Source organism: Dreissena polymorpha, chromosome 10 (genome assembly GCF_020536995.1).
Source record: "Dreissena polymorpha isolate Duluth1 chromosome 10, UMN_Dpol_1.0, whole genome shotgun sequence".
Lineage (NCBI taxonomy): Eukaryota > Metazoa > Mollusca > Bivalvia > Myida > Dreissenidae > Dreissena > Dreissena polymorpha.
This window is the reverse complement of record NC_068364.1, coordinates 75,884,473-75,901,205: the sequence shown is the minus strand read 5'-3', so window position 1 is coordinate 75,901,205 and position 16,733 is coordinate 75,884,473. Positions and strand designations below refer to the sequence as shown.

At 41.9% G+C, this 16,733-nt stretch overlaps 1 protein-coding gene across 3 annotated transcripts in view; it reads left to right on the top strand.

The window, feature by feature from the left end:
- Positions 1-16,733, top strand: part of LOC127848300 (advillin-like) — a 150,033-nt gene that overhangs the window by 33,196 nt on the left and 100,104 nt on the right. The window lies entirely within an intron of this gene.

Genomic DNA, 16,733 nt, shown 5'->3' with positions numbered 1-16,733 from the left:
TTGTTTTGATTGTCTGTGCAGTGGTTTGTTTTTGTGGTCGAGAGTTAATGCGTGACATTTTTATCTTTATAAATTAGCCTCGTTCTTAGATAACACTGTTCAATGCATGTTTGAAAAGAGCTGTCTGCACAGGCTAATGAGGTACAACACTTTCTGCATTTATGGTATTTCTCTTTAAATCTCTTCTTAGAGAAAATCCAGTTTAGGCAGAAAGTGTCTTCCCTGATTAGCAAATGCGGACTGCATTGGCTAATTTGGTACGATTTTTATGCCCCCGGTAGGGTGGCATATAGCAGTTGAACTGTCCGTCCGTCCGTCCGAAAACTTGACTATTGCCCATAACTTTTGCAATATTGAAGATAGCAACTTGATATTTGGCATACATGTGTATCTCATGGAGCTGCACATTTTGAGTGGTGAAAGGACAAGGTCATCCCTCAAGGTCAAAGGTCAAATATATGGCTTCAAAGCGGCGCAGTAGGGGGCATTGTGTTTCACAACACATCTCTTGTGTACTCAAATGCTTTTAGCCCCATTTTACCAGAGCATGGCCCCAATGTGTATGCTGTGTATGCAAATTAACCCTTTTAGCGCTGGAACCGAATTTTAAAGGCCTTTGAAATCTGATCTTTGAAAATATGTGAAGAAAATGATGATTTTAGAAATTCAGCAGACACCAATTTAGCAGACAACAAATATCCCAGCATGCAAAGGGTTAACCGTAAACTTTGGATTTTGTAATGTAAAATATGAAATGTTTGGGTATCATCCCATTTAACCTGAGAGCTTAAACGTGTAGGTTTGGTGACAGTTTTGTACAAGTCTTCAAGGGACTGCTTGCACCATTTTTAATGCTGTTTCCTGGATAGAATGGCATGACAGAGACGCCCTGTGGGCTCCTAGAGATGTTGTGAAATGTCTCAACCCTGCCCAACCCTGCAAAGCTAACATGACCTCTATTTCACCTCTGGGGCTTAAGCAAAATATTTATGTTAATTTTAGACTCTAACTATACAACTAGTTAATATTTATTTATTAACATTTTGACAAAACAACAAGGTCTTTGTATTTTTTAACGGTAAACATATATAATGTTCATTCACTAATCACATTAATTATCCTGAGCAAATACTCTAGCTGTAATATTTTGGTACAGAATTGTTGAAAGTTTATATTTATATGCCAAACACTGCCTGGTATCCCAACCCTGCCCCTGAGTAAATAGGATGAAAACCAAACAAAATTGCTTCATTAAGTTTGATTACAAACTGATTTTAACCAATTAATATACAGGCTGATACAGATTGCTTGTAATCTAAGCCAGATAAAACCTTTGCTTGACAACCTCTTGGGCAGCTGATATTTGTTTTGAAACAAGTTTTATTCCTTCCATAGTATGGCTGTATAAAAGTTTGATCATGGCTCTTCAGAAACAGGGCTGAGTGCATGTGCTTAAAGTGTCAACCCAGATTAGTTTGTGCAGTCTGCACAGGCTAATCAGGGATGACACTAGTATTTTTTAAGTAAAGGAAGCGGAATTTTTTTTTATGCAGATGTTGTTCCATATGAGCAGGTGCTGACTGTGAAGACTAATTGGGATGACACTTTACACAAATTGATTGAGCCACGTTTTCCCAGAGCCAGACTCCTTCATGTACTACATTGGTTATTAAGGCTAATTGGGATGAAACTTTACACAAATTGATTGAGCCACATTTTCCCAGAGCCAGACTCCTTCATGTACTACATTGGTTATTAAGGCTAATTGGGATGACACTTTACACAAATTGATTGAGCCACGTTTTCCCAGAGCCAGACTCCTTCATGTACTACATTGGTTATTAAGGCTAATTGGGATGACACTTTACACAAATTGATTGAGCCACATTTTCCCAGAGCCAGACTCCTTCATATACTACATTGGTTATTAAGGCTAATTGGGATGACACTTTACACAAATTGATTGAGCCATGTTTTCCCAGAGCCAACCTCATTCATATACTACATTGGTTATTAAGGCTAATTGGGATGACACTTTACACAAATTGATTGAGCCACGTTTTCCCAGAGCCAGACTCATTCATGTACTACATTGGTTATTAAGGCTAATTGGGATGACACTTTACACAAATTGATTGAGCACATTTTCCCAGAGCCAACCCCATTCATGTACTACATTGGTTATTAAGGCTAATTGAGATGACACTTTACACAAATTGATTGAGCACATTTTCCCAGAGCCAGACTCCTTCATGTACTACATGGGTTATTAAGGCTAATTGGGATGACACTTTACACAAATTGATTGAGCCACGTTTTCCCAGAGCCAGACTCCTTCATGTACTACATTGGTTATTAAGGCTAATTGGGATGACACTTTACACAAATTGATTGAGCCACATTTTCCCAGAGCCAGACTCCTTCATGTACTACATTGGTTATTAAGGCTAATTGGGATGACACTTTACACAAATTGATTGAGCCACATTTTCCCAGAGCCAGACTCCTTCATATACTACATTGGTTATTAAGGCTAATTGGGATGACACTTTACACAAATTGATTGAGCCACGTTTTCCCAGAGCCAGACTCCTTCATGTACTACATGGGTTATTAAGGCTAATTGGGATGACACTTTACACAAATTGATTGAGCCACATTTTCCCAGAGCCAACCTCATTCATGTACTACATTGGATATTTAATGTGATATACATCCTTAAAGATGCTGGGTCATATTGTATTGCTTGTCTGTCAATTTTTCATTTGTCGTTTTGTAGACTAAGCATATTATTGTTTAACTCTCAAAATATGTTTATGTTATCATTTTAAAAATTGAAAATGTATTGGTATGTAAAATTTGAAAAAGTTCTGCAATCACACAAAATAATGGAGGAGTTATGAAGTTGTTGCCCTAAAAATAACTAAAAGTGACCATTTTTGCCAGGTATTTCTTATTTTATTTATGATGCTGCTGTTATTGTTGTCATCTAAAATACCCAGTTTGTTAGTATTTTTCTAGCATATTAATAGCATTATAAGCTATTATTTTATATAATTCTCTAAAGTTGTCGGTTTTTGTAATAGGTACCGTAGAGGAAAACGAATGTACTATTTTCATTCATATTGATTGTCTATGTGTGTTATCTTTGATTGAACATAATTATCTGATGTCTATGAGTGTTTTCCTCTATTTTCACCACAGGAAATCTCTGTTGCGTACTCAGGTTTAAAATGATAACTTATGTAATTAGAAATCAACATTCATGAAGGCGTTTTGATGTGTGTTTGTGTGTCGCTTCACTTGACTTGTACAATATTTCATAATGTGATTAATTCATGGATCACATGTCTATAGTGCTATGATTTTCACTTCCTGTAATGTAAAGCTAAAAAATTAGAATCATTCTGGGAAATTGGGCTTAATATATGTGCTTTAAATGTCTGCACAGGCTTATCATTGACGTCACACTTTTATGTATTTATATTCTTTTTTAAGGAATCTCCATAAAAGGAGAAAGTGTTGTAAAACATGATTGTGTGGTCCCCTAAAAAAAAAATTAACATCATTGGAACTGGCCACATTTCAGAGGTTGCATGATTATTATAGACTTGTATCAAAATAGACTTTTTTTAAAAAGTATTGAAAACCACTGAGTAATATTTGGTGTGTAACAGTGTATAATTTTTCTTTACACATGCTTGTGTAATCAAATGCAAAGTGCAGGCTACATTATGTTTGGCAAACTCATTGATTTACATATATGTAATCATACCTCTCTAATCAAAACTGGTCACGTTGATCATCATCAACTCATCTTCCCCATGGTCCTGTGTAGGCCGCCAACCAGCTTCCTCCTGATGTCTCAGTTCTAGGCCAATTTCTCCAGCTACCCCCATGTCTTGCCCATCTGCTTAGCATCTGCATTCAGGTCTCGGCTCTAGGTGTTTATAGGTTGCCCCCTCTTCCTCTTCTGTAAGGGGTTCTTGCCCATCTGCTCAGCATCTGCATTCAGGTCTTGGCTCTAGGTGTTTATAGGTTGCCCCCTCTTCCTCTTCTGTAAGGGGTTCTTGCCCATCTGCTTAGCATCTGCATTCAGGTCTTGGCTCTAGGTGTTTATAGGTTGCCCTCTCTTCTTCTGTTAGGGGTTCTTGCCCATCTGATCAGCATCTGCATCCAGGTCTCAGCTCTAGGTGTTTATAGGTTGCCCCCTCTTCCTCTTCTGTTAGGGGTTCTAGCCGATCTGCTCAGCATCTGCATCCAGGTCTCGGCTCTAAGTGTTTATAGGTTTCCCCCCATTTCCTCTTCTGTTAGGGGTTCTTGCCCATCTGCTCAGCATCTGCATCCAGGTATTGGCTCTAGGTGTTTATAGGTTGCCCTCTCTTCCTCTTCCCTTAGGGGTTCTTGCCCATCTGCTTAGCATCTGCATTCAGGTCTTGGCTCTAGGTGTTTATAGGTTGCCCTCTCTTCCTCTTCCCTAAGGGGTTCCAGGTGGGAAATTGCCTTGTTGTATTGGATGCAGGCTTGCAAAGGATTTAGCCTATCCATCACCAAAAATATGAAGGATGTCATCTTCAACAGGATGCTGCTTTGTTCTTGTCCAAAAACATTCTTAGGTGATCTTGTCTGGCAAGCAGATCTTAAAGATCTTCCTGAGGCAGGTGTTGATGAAGACCTTTTTCTTTATGGGGATTGTGGTGGTTTGCCAGGTCTCTGCTCCATAGAGGAGTTTTGGCTTTACAACTGTATTTGATAACCTCAACATGGTGTTGATACCAATGGCTGGTATAAGGCTTCTCGAGCTGGACCGATGAAGGTTCTGAAATCTGCATCTGTTCCTTAATTGTCATCCAGAATGCTGCCAAGATAAGTGAAGCTGTCTACCACCTCCAGCGCCTTGCTTTGGGCTGAGGTGGATGTGTTCTTCGCTCAGTTGGCCTTGAGCACTCTTATCTTCCCTCTGTTGTGTTCTTTGATCAGTTGGCCTTGAACACTCTTATCTTCCCTCTGTTGTGTTCTTTGATCAGTTGGCCTTGAACGCTCTTATCTTCCCTCTGTTGTGTTCTTTGATCAGTTGACCTTGAACACTATTATCTTCCCTCTGTTGTGTTCTTTGATCAGTTGGCCTTGAACACTCTTATCTTCCCTTTGTTGTGTTCTTTTGATCAGTTGGCCTTAAACACTATTATATTCCCTCTGTTGTATTCTTTAATCAGTTGAACTTGAACACTCTTATCATCCCTCTGTTGTGTACTTTGATCAGTTGGCCTTGAACACTCTTATCTTCCCTCTGTTGTGTTCTTTGATCAGTTGGCCTTGAACGCTCTTATCTTCCCTCTGCTGTGTTCTTTGATCAGTTGGCATTGAACACTCTTATCTTTCCTCTGTTGTGTTCTTTGATCAGTTGGCTTTGAACACTCTTATCTTCCCTCTATTGTGTACTTTGATCAGTTGGCCTTGAACACTATTATCTTCCCTCTGTTGTGTTCTTTGATCAGTTGGACTTGAACACTCTTATCGTCCCTCTGTTGTGTTCTTTGATCAGTTGGCTTTGAACACTCTTATCTTCCCTCTATTGTGTACTTTGATCAGTTGGCCTTGAACACTATTATCTTCCCTCTGTTGTGTTCTTTGATCAGTTGGCATTGAACACTCTTATCTTCCCTCTGTTGTGTTCTTTGATCAGTTGGCCTTGAACACTCGTATCTTCCCTCTGTTGTGTTTTTTTGGTTGTGTTCTTTGATCAGTTCGCCTTGAGCACTCTTATCTTCCCTCTGTTGTGTTCTTTGATCAGTTGGTCTTGAACACTCTTATCTTCCCTCTGTTGATGGTGAGGCTCAGTCTGCTAATACACTACGTCTGGCGCGATTTCTTCCTCCTGCCAAGCATCACCCTGTGACAGCCCAGCGTAGAAACTACTTTCATCATTGCAATCCACTGTGGAACAGCGTGGAACGCAGTTGTGTCGCCGTGGAAAATCAGGCTTTTTCAAATATGTTGATAAGAACTCGAGCGTGGGCGTTATCGGGCAATAAATCTTGCGGTGGACCACCACCCACCATCACGGTGGACCACCAGGATCACAGTGGACCACCGGGGCCTCGATATTTTGCGGTGAATTACATGTTCATGTGAATAAACTTGCATATTATATTTTTTCATGTGTATTTAATTATTCATATTAAAATTAACATTTGTTCCACTCTTTTATATTATATTTACATTGTTTACAGAATCATTTGACATGTCTTACATCAAGAGTAGTATAGATTGTGTTTCATGCTTCAAATTTCACTTGTTTTTATTTACATTTTTATGCCCCCCTTCGAAGAAGAGGGGGTATATTGTTTTGCTCATGTCGGTCCGTATGTCCGTATGTCCGTCCACCAGATGGTTTCCGGATGATAACTCAAGAACACTTAGGCCTAGGATCATGAAACTTTATAGGTACATTGATCATGACTCGCAGATGACCCCTATTGATTTTGAGGTCACTAGGTCAAAGGTCAAGGTCATGGTGACCCGAAATAGTAAAATGGTTTCCGGATGATAACTCAAGAATGCTTATGCCTAGGATCATGAAACTTGATAGGTAGATTGATCAGGACTTGCAGATGACCCCTATTGATTTTCAGGTCACTGGGTCAAAGGTCAAGGTCACGGTGACCCGAAATAGTAAAATGGTTTCCGGATGATAACTCAAGAACACTTATGCCTAGGATCATGAAACTTCATAGATATATTGATAATGACTGGCAGATGACCCCTATTGATTTTCAGGTCACTAGGTCAAAGGTCAAGGTCATGGTGACCCAAAATAGTAAAATGGTTTCTGTATGATAACTCAAGAACGCTTATGCCTAAGATCATGAAACTTCATAGGTAGATTGATAATGACTGGCAGATGACCCCTATTGATTTTCAGGTCAAAGGTCAAGGTCACGGTGACCCAAAATAATAAAATGGTTTCCGGATGATAACTCAAGAACACTTATGCCTAGGATCATAAAACTTGATGGGTAGATTTATCATGACTCGCATTTGACCCCTATTGATTTTCTGGTCACTATATCAAAGGTCAAGGTCACAGTGACCCGAAATAGTAAAATGGTTTTCGGATGATAACTCAAGAACGCTTATGGCTGCGATCATGAAACTTCATAGGTACATTGATCATGACTCGCAGGTGACCCCTATTGATTTTCAGGTCACTAGGTCAAAGGTCAAGGTCATGGTGACCCGAAATAGTAAAATGGTTACCGGATGATAACTCAAGAAAGCTTATGCCTAGGATCATGAAACTTCATAGGTACATTGATCATGATTCGCAGATGATCCCTTTTGATTTTCAGGTCATTAGGTCAAAGGTCAAGGTCACGGTGACCCGAAATAGTAACATGGTTTCAGGATGATAACTGAAGAATGCTTATGCCTAGGATCATGAAACTTAATAGGAAGATTGATCATGACTCACAGATGACCCCTATTGATTTTCAGGTCACTTGGTCAAAGGTCAATGTCACGGTGACCCAAAATAGTAAAATGGTTTCGGAATGATAACTAAAGAACGCTTATGGCTAGGATCATAAAACTTCATAGGTACATTGATCATGACTCGCAGATGACCCCTAACGATTTTCAGGTCACTAGGTCAAAGGTCAAGATCACAGTGACAAAAAACATATTCACACAATGGCTGTCACTACAACGGAGAGCCCATATGGGGGCATGCATGTTTTACAAACAGTCCTTGATTGTTAGCATTTCGAAAATAATTTACGAAGTAATCTTTACATGATGATCACTATTGATTTACTTATAATATGTAAATCAATATTAATCACAATATTAATATGCATATCATTAAATAAAACATACAAATGTTCGCCTCAATTTATGAATATGTAAATCACTGTTTAATAAAATGTTATTTATATAGAATATGCGTAGTCTCAGTGAGAAATGTTGATTAGAAATGCGGTGAATTGAACAAGTCATAATATCACATTGAGCTTTTTTTTATGCCCCCCTTCGAAGAAGAGGGGGTATATTGCTTTGCTAATGTCGGTCTGTCGGTCGGTCGGTCTGTCTGTCGGTCCGTCCACCAGGTGGTTGTCAGACGATAACTCAAGAACGCTTGGGCCTAGGATCATGAAACTTCATAGGTACATTGATCATAACTCGCAGATGACCCCTATTGATTTTGAGGTCACTAGGTCAAAGGTCAAGGTCACGGTGACCCGAAATAGTAAAATGGTTTTTGAATGATAACTCAAGAACGCATACGCCTAGGATCATGAAACTTCATGGGTAGATTGATCATGACTTGCAGATGACCCCTATTGATTTTGAGGTCACTAGGTCGAAGGTCAAGGTCACGGTGACCCGAAATAGTAAAATGGTTTCCGGATGATAACTCAAGAACGCATACGCCTAGGATCATGAAACTTCATGGGTAGATTGATCATGACTCGCAGATGACCCCTATTGATTTTCAGGTCACTAGGTGAAAGGTCAAGGTCACGGTGACCCGAAATAGTAAAATGGTTTTCGGATGATAACTCGAGAAAGCATATGCCTAGGATCATGAAACTTCATAGGTAGATTGATCATGACTTGCAGATGACCCCTATTGATTTTGAGGTCACAAGGTCAAAGGTCAAGGTCAGGGTGACCCGAAATAGTAAAATGATTTTCGGATGATAACTCAAGAACGCTTTTGCCTAGGATCATGACACTTCATAGGTACATTGATCGTGACCCGCAGATGACCCCTATTGATTTTCAGGTCACTTGGTCAAAGGTCAAGGTCACAGTAACAAAAAACATATTCACACAATGGCTGTCACTACAACGGAGGGCCCATATGGGGGGGCATGCATGTTTTACAAACAGCCCTTGTTATAGATGTTTTAATTTTTTATTTCAGGTACGACCAAGAATATTTTTTTTTGGAAAATAAGGACTTAATAACAATGATGACACGATTTTAATTATATATCTCATAAACAATTATTAAAATACATGAATATGAGTTTTAAATACATGTATATATTTTTATTTTTAATTTCCTGTATGAATAAAATGGTTGTTTACTCTTTTTTTAAATGATGGAAACTTTTATCACTACATCCTTTCACAATATCTAATAAAAGAGGTAGACTTTGATGTTCATATCTGTTTACACATAACAGACCTTTACAGATGGTATATGCACGCCTTTTCTTACTTTTTACTGTATTTTCTATTACAATCACAACCAATATTAACACTCCCATCTACTCGCTAAGACGGCAATATAGTTTACCTATGCAGTTTTTAGTTAATTCTATGCATATTTACATTTCAATAGGTCATTGATAAGCAATCTTCTCAGCGCTGCATGGTATATCACATGTACAGTGTACATGCATATTTTTGCATAATCTAATGAATTATAATACAATAAGTAAAACATAAAAATGTACATTATTTATTCAAATCATAATATTTTTAATTTGACTTGCATTAACAAAAGATATGTACATAAAATGTATATAAATGGTAGCTGGCCTACACTTATTTTGATACATACATGTATGTAGAGTTACCTGAACGAAATAATCGTACTATTGTGATATTGAATATATCAATATATATCACAATATTAATATGATTACATATTATTAGAGTATGTGACAAAATGAACTTGTTACTTTATAAAAGAGGTATATTCATAGTCACTCGTCAACATAACAACTGGTTTGCTTTAAAATATCACTAAAGTGAATACTTACTGCCGAAAACTCAAATTTATAAACGATTCATTTCATGTAACATTGAAAACAGGAAGTCACTAAAATAGTCTGATATCAAATTGCATGTACATAATATATGTTTATATGTTATTATTGGCAAGCTTTATGTACACAAGCGAGAAAGCATTTTCGAAATGTGAATAAAAACTATTCCTTAAACAGTAAGTAAAACTTCATGCAGAAATTATACATTTACCTGTAATCACCGTGTACCACAGTGGCTGCGGTGATCCATCCCACCGTGTACCACAGTGGCCGCGGTGATCCATCCCACCGTGTACCACAGTGACCGCGGTGATCCATCCCACCGTGCACCACAGTGGCCGCGGTGATCCATCCCACAGTGTACCACAGTGGCTGCGGTGATCCATCCCACCGTGTACCACAGTGGCCGCAGTGATCCATCCCACAATTTACCACAGTGGCTGCGGTGATCCATCCTAAGATCAATTTCCTGATAACGTTCACGCTGCTCTACCACTGTCATCTCGATCTATCATGATGGTCCAAGCTCAGACCACAGTTATTGTCCACGCAGACGAAAAAATTTCCAAAGTGGGACTGTGTTTTAGGCAGAAATCATGCTAGATATAGTGTATGTAGGGTTTTCCTGCATCAGTGGTTGGATATGAGAGATAAGGGACAGAGGTTTTGACAAGTCAAGGTTGTCAATTAGTTTCCAGAGTCTTTCAGTAGGTTTAGCTGGATTCATTTAAACATCTTTCCTGTGATTGACAATAGTGTAATTCCTGTGATTGATTTTCCTTTGTTATTCCTTGGTAGTTGCTGCAGGAATTGAGGTCACCTTTCTTGGGGAGCCTCATCAGGTATCCCTCTTTCCACTGTATCAACTGGGTTTGCTTAGAAGCTCCAGGAAGTGCTAGATTTGCCCTTCATGGTCTCCTGTTACTCCTCCATTATTGTTTCTTACTGGCCTCTCTGGCTTGGCAAAAGTTCTATGATGATCATGTGAAGGTCCTTGGTTCTGGTCTGATGAGCTCCCTATTCGCTTCTGTTGTCAGTGTCTCTAGGTTATCCTGCTTGTCTGCTGTAATACTTTGCGTGACGTGCCTATTTGCTTTTGAATAATATTTGTGCGCTTTTGCTTTTGCTGCTTTTGTTCTGCTGTTTTTGACAAATGCTTTCTTGTTATCTTCTTAATTCTTCAACTGCCTGAAGTGTCTCTGTTTATATACGCTCCTTATGGATGTATATCTTTGGGCCCGGTACATTTTGGCATGATGAGGTCAATGCTACTTTCACTTTCTGCTACTTCTGCTTTATATCGTCTCAACTTCAAACAGCACCTCTTTGACCTTGAATTTGTTGAAGAGAGTGAATTTCAAATCTTCTTGATTCCAGGTGTATTTCAGCATAGTGGTGTTGTAACACTTGGACTGGCTTGACCACCTGTACAACTCTCCTTCAGCCAGGTGTATTTCAGCATAGTGGTGTTGTAACACTTGGACTGGCTGGACCACCCTGTACAACTCTCCTTCAGCCAGGTGTATTTCAGCATAGTGGTGTTGTAACACTTGGACTGGCTGGACCACCTTGTACAACTCTCCTTCAGCCAGGTGTATTTCAGCATAGTGATGTTGTAACACTTGGACTGGCTTGACCACCTGTACAACTCTCCTTCAGCCAGGTGTATTTCAGCATAGTGGTGTTGTAACACTTGGACTGGCTTGACCACCTGTACAACTCTCCTTCAGCCAGGTGTATTTCAGCATAGTGGTGTTGTAACACTTTGACTGGCTTGACCACCTGTACAACTCTCCTTCAGCCAGGTGTATTTCAGCATAGTGGTGTTGTAACACTTGGAAGCAAAGTCTGCTCCTAACTTGACATTTAAATCTTGAAGAGAGGGACACGTCTTCCTCACAATGCAAAGTAGGTCGATCTGGTTCTTTTGTTGACAGGTTATGGTGACAACCAAGTTGTTTTGTGTACCTTTCTGTGGTGCAAAACATTTATCTGATAACTGGGTTACTTGTTTTGCACAGGTCGACAAATTTCTTCTCGCTTCTCTGTCATTCGTCAGGGCATATCACTTGATTATGTCCATGTTGATCCTCTTTGTCTTTATATGGAAAGAGGTTGTCGTTGTTCTGGGTCAGTGCATGTCCCACCTGATGAGTGCACTTTGGCCAACTTGGAAAGCATCTGAGGGCTACTCTCTGGATGTGTGCTGCATCCCCTTGCTTATGCCCCTTGATCAGCAGTTACTCACTCGAAGTCAGTTGTTATGCTAAGAACAAGTCCATTGTGATTTATTGTCCCCTACCGGTGTAACCGGAGGGGACTTATGGTTTGAGCTCTGTCCTTCAGTCAATCTGTCAGTCAGTCAGTCTGTCTGTCACACTTTTCTTGATCCTGCGATAACTTTAAAAGTTCTTCATATTTTTTTCATGAAACTTGAAACATTGATTGATGGCAATATGGAGATTATGTATGTCATTTCATTTTGTTCCTTCGTCAAGAATTTGGGTTGTGATGGCAACAAATATAAAGAATAAAATTTAAAAAATCTGACAATGGTGGAGTTTAACCGGTAGGGGACAATATTGCTTAGCAATCTTTTGTTTATTCTTTAGATGGGTAGGTTGAACTTCCTCATCTCTGCTGCCACTTGTGTTGTCTTACCGGTCTTGTACATTCCATGTAACTATGATGGTGGTGGTCCTGGTGGAGGTAACATTCAGCATCATACTCCCCCTGACTAGAGGTATCCTTCTCCCAGGTCTGTGATGTCTGTTGTTTGGTGTAGGTCTGTGATGTCTGTTGTTTGGTGTAGGTGACATTCAGCATCATACTCCCCCTGGCTAGAGGTATCCTTCTCCCAGGTCTGTGATGTCTGTTGTTTGGTGTAGGTGACGTTCAGCATCATACTCCCCCTGGCTAGAGGTATCCTTCTCCCAGGTCTGTGATGTCTGTTGTTTGGTGTAGGTGACATTCAGCATCATACTCCCCCTGGCTAGAGGTATCCTTCTCCCAGGTCTGTGATGTCTGTTGTTTGGTGTAGGTGACCTTCAGCATCATACTCCCCCTGGCTAGAGGTCTCCTCCCAGGTCTGAGATGTCTGTTGTTTGGTGTAGGTGATGTTCAGCATCATACTCCCCCTGGCTAGAGGTATCCTTCTCCCAGGTCTGTGATGTCTGTTGTTTGGTGAAGGCGACGTTCAACATCATACTCCCCCTGACTAGAGGTATCCTTCTTCCAGGTCTGTGATGTCTGTTGTTTGGTGTAGGTGACGTTCAGCATCATACTCCCCCTGACTAGAGGTATCCTTCTCCCAGGTCTGTGATGTCTGTTGTTTGGTGTAGGTGACGTTCAGCATCATACTCCCCCTGACTAGAGGTATCCTTCTCCCAGGTCTGTGATGTCTGTTGTTTGGTGTAGGTGACGTTCAGCATGATACTCCCCCTGGCTAGAGGTCTCCTTCTCCCAGGTCTGTGATGTCTGTTGTTTGGTGTAGGTGACATTCAGCATCATACTCCCCCTGGCTAGAGGTATCCTTCTCCCAGGTCTGTGATGTCTGTTGTTTGGTGTAGGTGACATTCAGCATCATACTCCCCCTGACTAGAGGTATCCTTCTCCCAGGTCTGTGATGTCTGTTATTTGGTGTAGGTGACGTTCAGCATCATACTCCCCCTGGCTAGAGGTATCCTTCTCCCAGGTCTGTGATGTCTGTTATTTGGTGTAGGTGACGTTCAGCATCATACTCCCCTTGGCTAGAGGTATCCTTCTCCCAGGTCTGTGATGTCTGTTGTTTGGTGTAGGTGACGTTCAGCATCATACTCCCCCTGACTAGAGGTATCCTTCTCCCAGGTCTGAGATGTCTGTTGTTTGGTGTAGGTGACGTTCAGCATCATACTCCCCCTGACTAGAGGTATCCTTCTCCCAGGTCTGTGATGTCTGTTGTTTGGTGTAGGTGACATTCAGCATCATACTCCCCCTGGCTAGAGGTATCCTTCTTCCAGGTCTGTGATGTCTGTTGTTTGGTGTAGGTGACATTCAGCATCATACTCCCCCTGGCTAGAGGTATCCTTCTCCCAGGTCTGTGATGTCTGTTGTTTGGTGTAGGTGACATTCAGTATCATACTCCCCCTGGCTAGAGGTATCCTTCTCCCAGGTCTGAGATGTCTGTTGTTTGGTGTAGGTGACATTCAGCATCATACTCCCCCTGGCTAGAGGTATCCTTCTCTGCCAGGTCTGTGATGTCTGTTGTTTGGTGTAGGTGATGTTCAGCATCATACTCCCCCTGGCTAGAGGTATCCTTCTCTGCCAGGTCTGTGATGTCTGTTGTTTGGTGTAGGTGACATTCAGCATCATACTCCCCCTGGCTAGAGGTATCCTTCTCCCAGGTCTGTGATGTCTGTTGTTTGGTGTAGGTGACGTTCAGCATAATACTCCCCCTGGCTAGAGGTATCCTTCTCCCAGGTCTGTGATGTCTGTTGTTTGGTGTAGGTGACGTTCAGCATCATACTACCCCTGGCTAGAGGTATCCTTCTCCCAGGTCTGTGATGTCTGTTGTTTGGTGTAAGTGATGTTCAGCATCATACTCCCCCTGACTAGAGGTATCCTTCTCCCAGGTCTGTGATGTCTGTTGTTTGGTGTAGGTGACGTTCAGCATCGTACTCCCCCTGGCTAGAGGTATCCTTCTCTGCCAGGTCTGTGATGTCTGTTGTTTGGTGTAGGTAACGTTCAGCATCATACTCCCCCTGGCTAGAGGTATCCTTCTCCCAGGTCTGTGATGTCTGTTGTTTGGTGTAGGTGACGTTCAGCATCATACTCCCCCTGGCTAGAGGTATCCTTCTCCCAGGTCTGTGATGTCTGTTGTTTGGTGTAAGTGATGTTCAGCATCATACTCCCCCTGACTAGAGGTATCCTTCTCCCAGGTCTGTGATGTCTGTTGTTTGGTGTAGGTGACATTTAGCATCATACTCCCCCTGGCTAGAGGTATCCTTCTCCCAGGTCTGTGATGTCTGTTGTTTGGTGTAGGTGACGTTCAGCATCATACTCCCCCTGGCTAGAGGTCTCCTCCCAGGTCTGTGATGTCTGTTGTTTGGTGTAGGTGACTTTCAGCATCATACTCCCCCTGGCTAGAGGTCTCCTCCCAGGTCTGTGATGTCTGTTGTTTGGTGTAGGTGACATTCAGCATCATACTCCCCCTGGCTAGAGGTATCCTTCTCCCAGGTCTGTGATGTCTGTTGTTTGGTGTAGATGACATTCAGCATCATACTCCCCCTGGCTAGAGGTATCCTTCTCCCAGGTCTGTGATGTCTGTTGTTTGGTGTAGGTGACGTTCAGCATCATACTCCCCCTGGCTAGAGGTATCCTTCTCCCAGGTCTGTGATGTCTGTTGTTTGGTGTAGGTGACGTTCAGCATCATACTCCCCCTGGCTAGAGGTATCCTTCTCCCAGGTCTCTGATGTCTGTTGTTTGGTGTAGGTGACGTTCAGCATCATACTCCCCCTGGCTAGAGGTATCCTTTCAGGTCTGAGATGTCTGTTGTTTGGTGTAGGTGACATTTAGCATCATACTCCCCCTGGCTAGAGGTATCCTTCTCCCAGGTCTGTGATGTCTGTTGTTTGGTGTAGGTGACGTTCAGCATCATACTCCCCCTGGCTAGAGGTCTCCTCCCAGGTCTGTGATGTCTGTTGTTTGGTGTAGGTGACGTTCAGCATCATACTCCCCCTGGCTAGAGGTATCCTTCTCCCAGGTCTGTGATGTCTGTTGTTTGGTGTAGGTGACGTTCAGCATCATACTCCCCCTGGCTAGAGGTATCCTTCTCCCAGGTCTGTGATGTCTGTTGTTTGGTGTAGGTGACATTCAGCATCATACTCCCCCTTGCTAGAGGTATCCTTCTCCCAGGTCTGTGATGTCTGTTGTTTGGTGTAGATGACGTTCAGCATCATACTCCCCCTGGCTAGAGGTATCCTTCTCCCAGGTCTGTGATGTCTGTTGTTTGGTGTAGGTGACGTTCAGCATCATACTCCCCCTGACTAGAGGTCTCCTCCCAGGTCTGTGATGTCTGTTGTTTTGGTGTAGGTGATGTTCAGCATCATACTCCCCCTGGCTAGAGGTATCCTTCTCCCAGGTCTGTGATGTCTGTTGTTTGGTGTAGGTGACATTCAGCATCATACTCCTCCTGACTAGAGGTATCCTTCTCCCAGGTCTGTGATGTCTGTTGTTTGGTGTAGGTGACGTTCAGCATCATACTCCCCCTGGCTAGAGGTATCCTTCTCCCAGGTCTGTGATGTCTGTTGTTTGGTGTAGGTGACGTTCAGCATCATACTCCCCCTGGCTAGAGGTATCCTTCTCCCAGGTCTGTGATGTCTGTTGTTTGGTGTAGGTGACATTCAGCATCATACTCCCCCTGGCTAGAGGTATCCTTCTCCCAGGTCTGTGATGTCTGTTGTTTGGTGTAGGTGACGTTCAGCATTATACTCCCCCTGACTAGAGGTATCCTTCTCCCAGGTCTGTGATGTCTGTTGTTTGGTGTAGGTGACATTCAGCATCATACTCCCCCTGGCTAGAGGTATCCTTCTCCCAGGTCTGTGATGTCTGTTGTTTGGTGTAGGTGACGTTCAGCATCATACTCCCCCTGACTAGAGGTATCCTTCTCCCAGGTCTGTAATGTCTGTTGTTTGGTGTAGGTGATGTTCAGCATTATACTCCCCCTGGCTAGAGGTCTCCTTCTCCCAGGTCTGAGATGTCTGTTGTTGTGCTGTTTGGCGTATTTAGAGCAATCAGGTTTTTCACAGAGTCTGGTAGTTAATCTAAGGCCCAACCCATCTCCTTTTCAGTGTTGATCACTTCCAATGGTTCACTTTTTATGAAATATCTATATTGTAGTATATGTGGCATTGGAGTTTACATTCTTCATCATATTGTCACTATTGTGACAAGCATAAGTTAAAGGAATAAAAC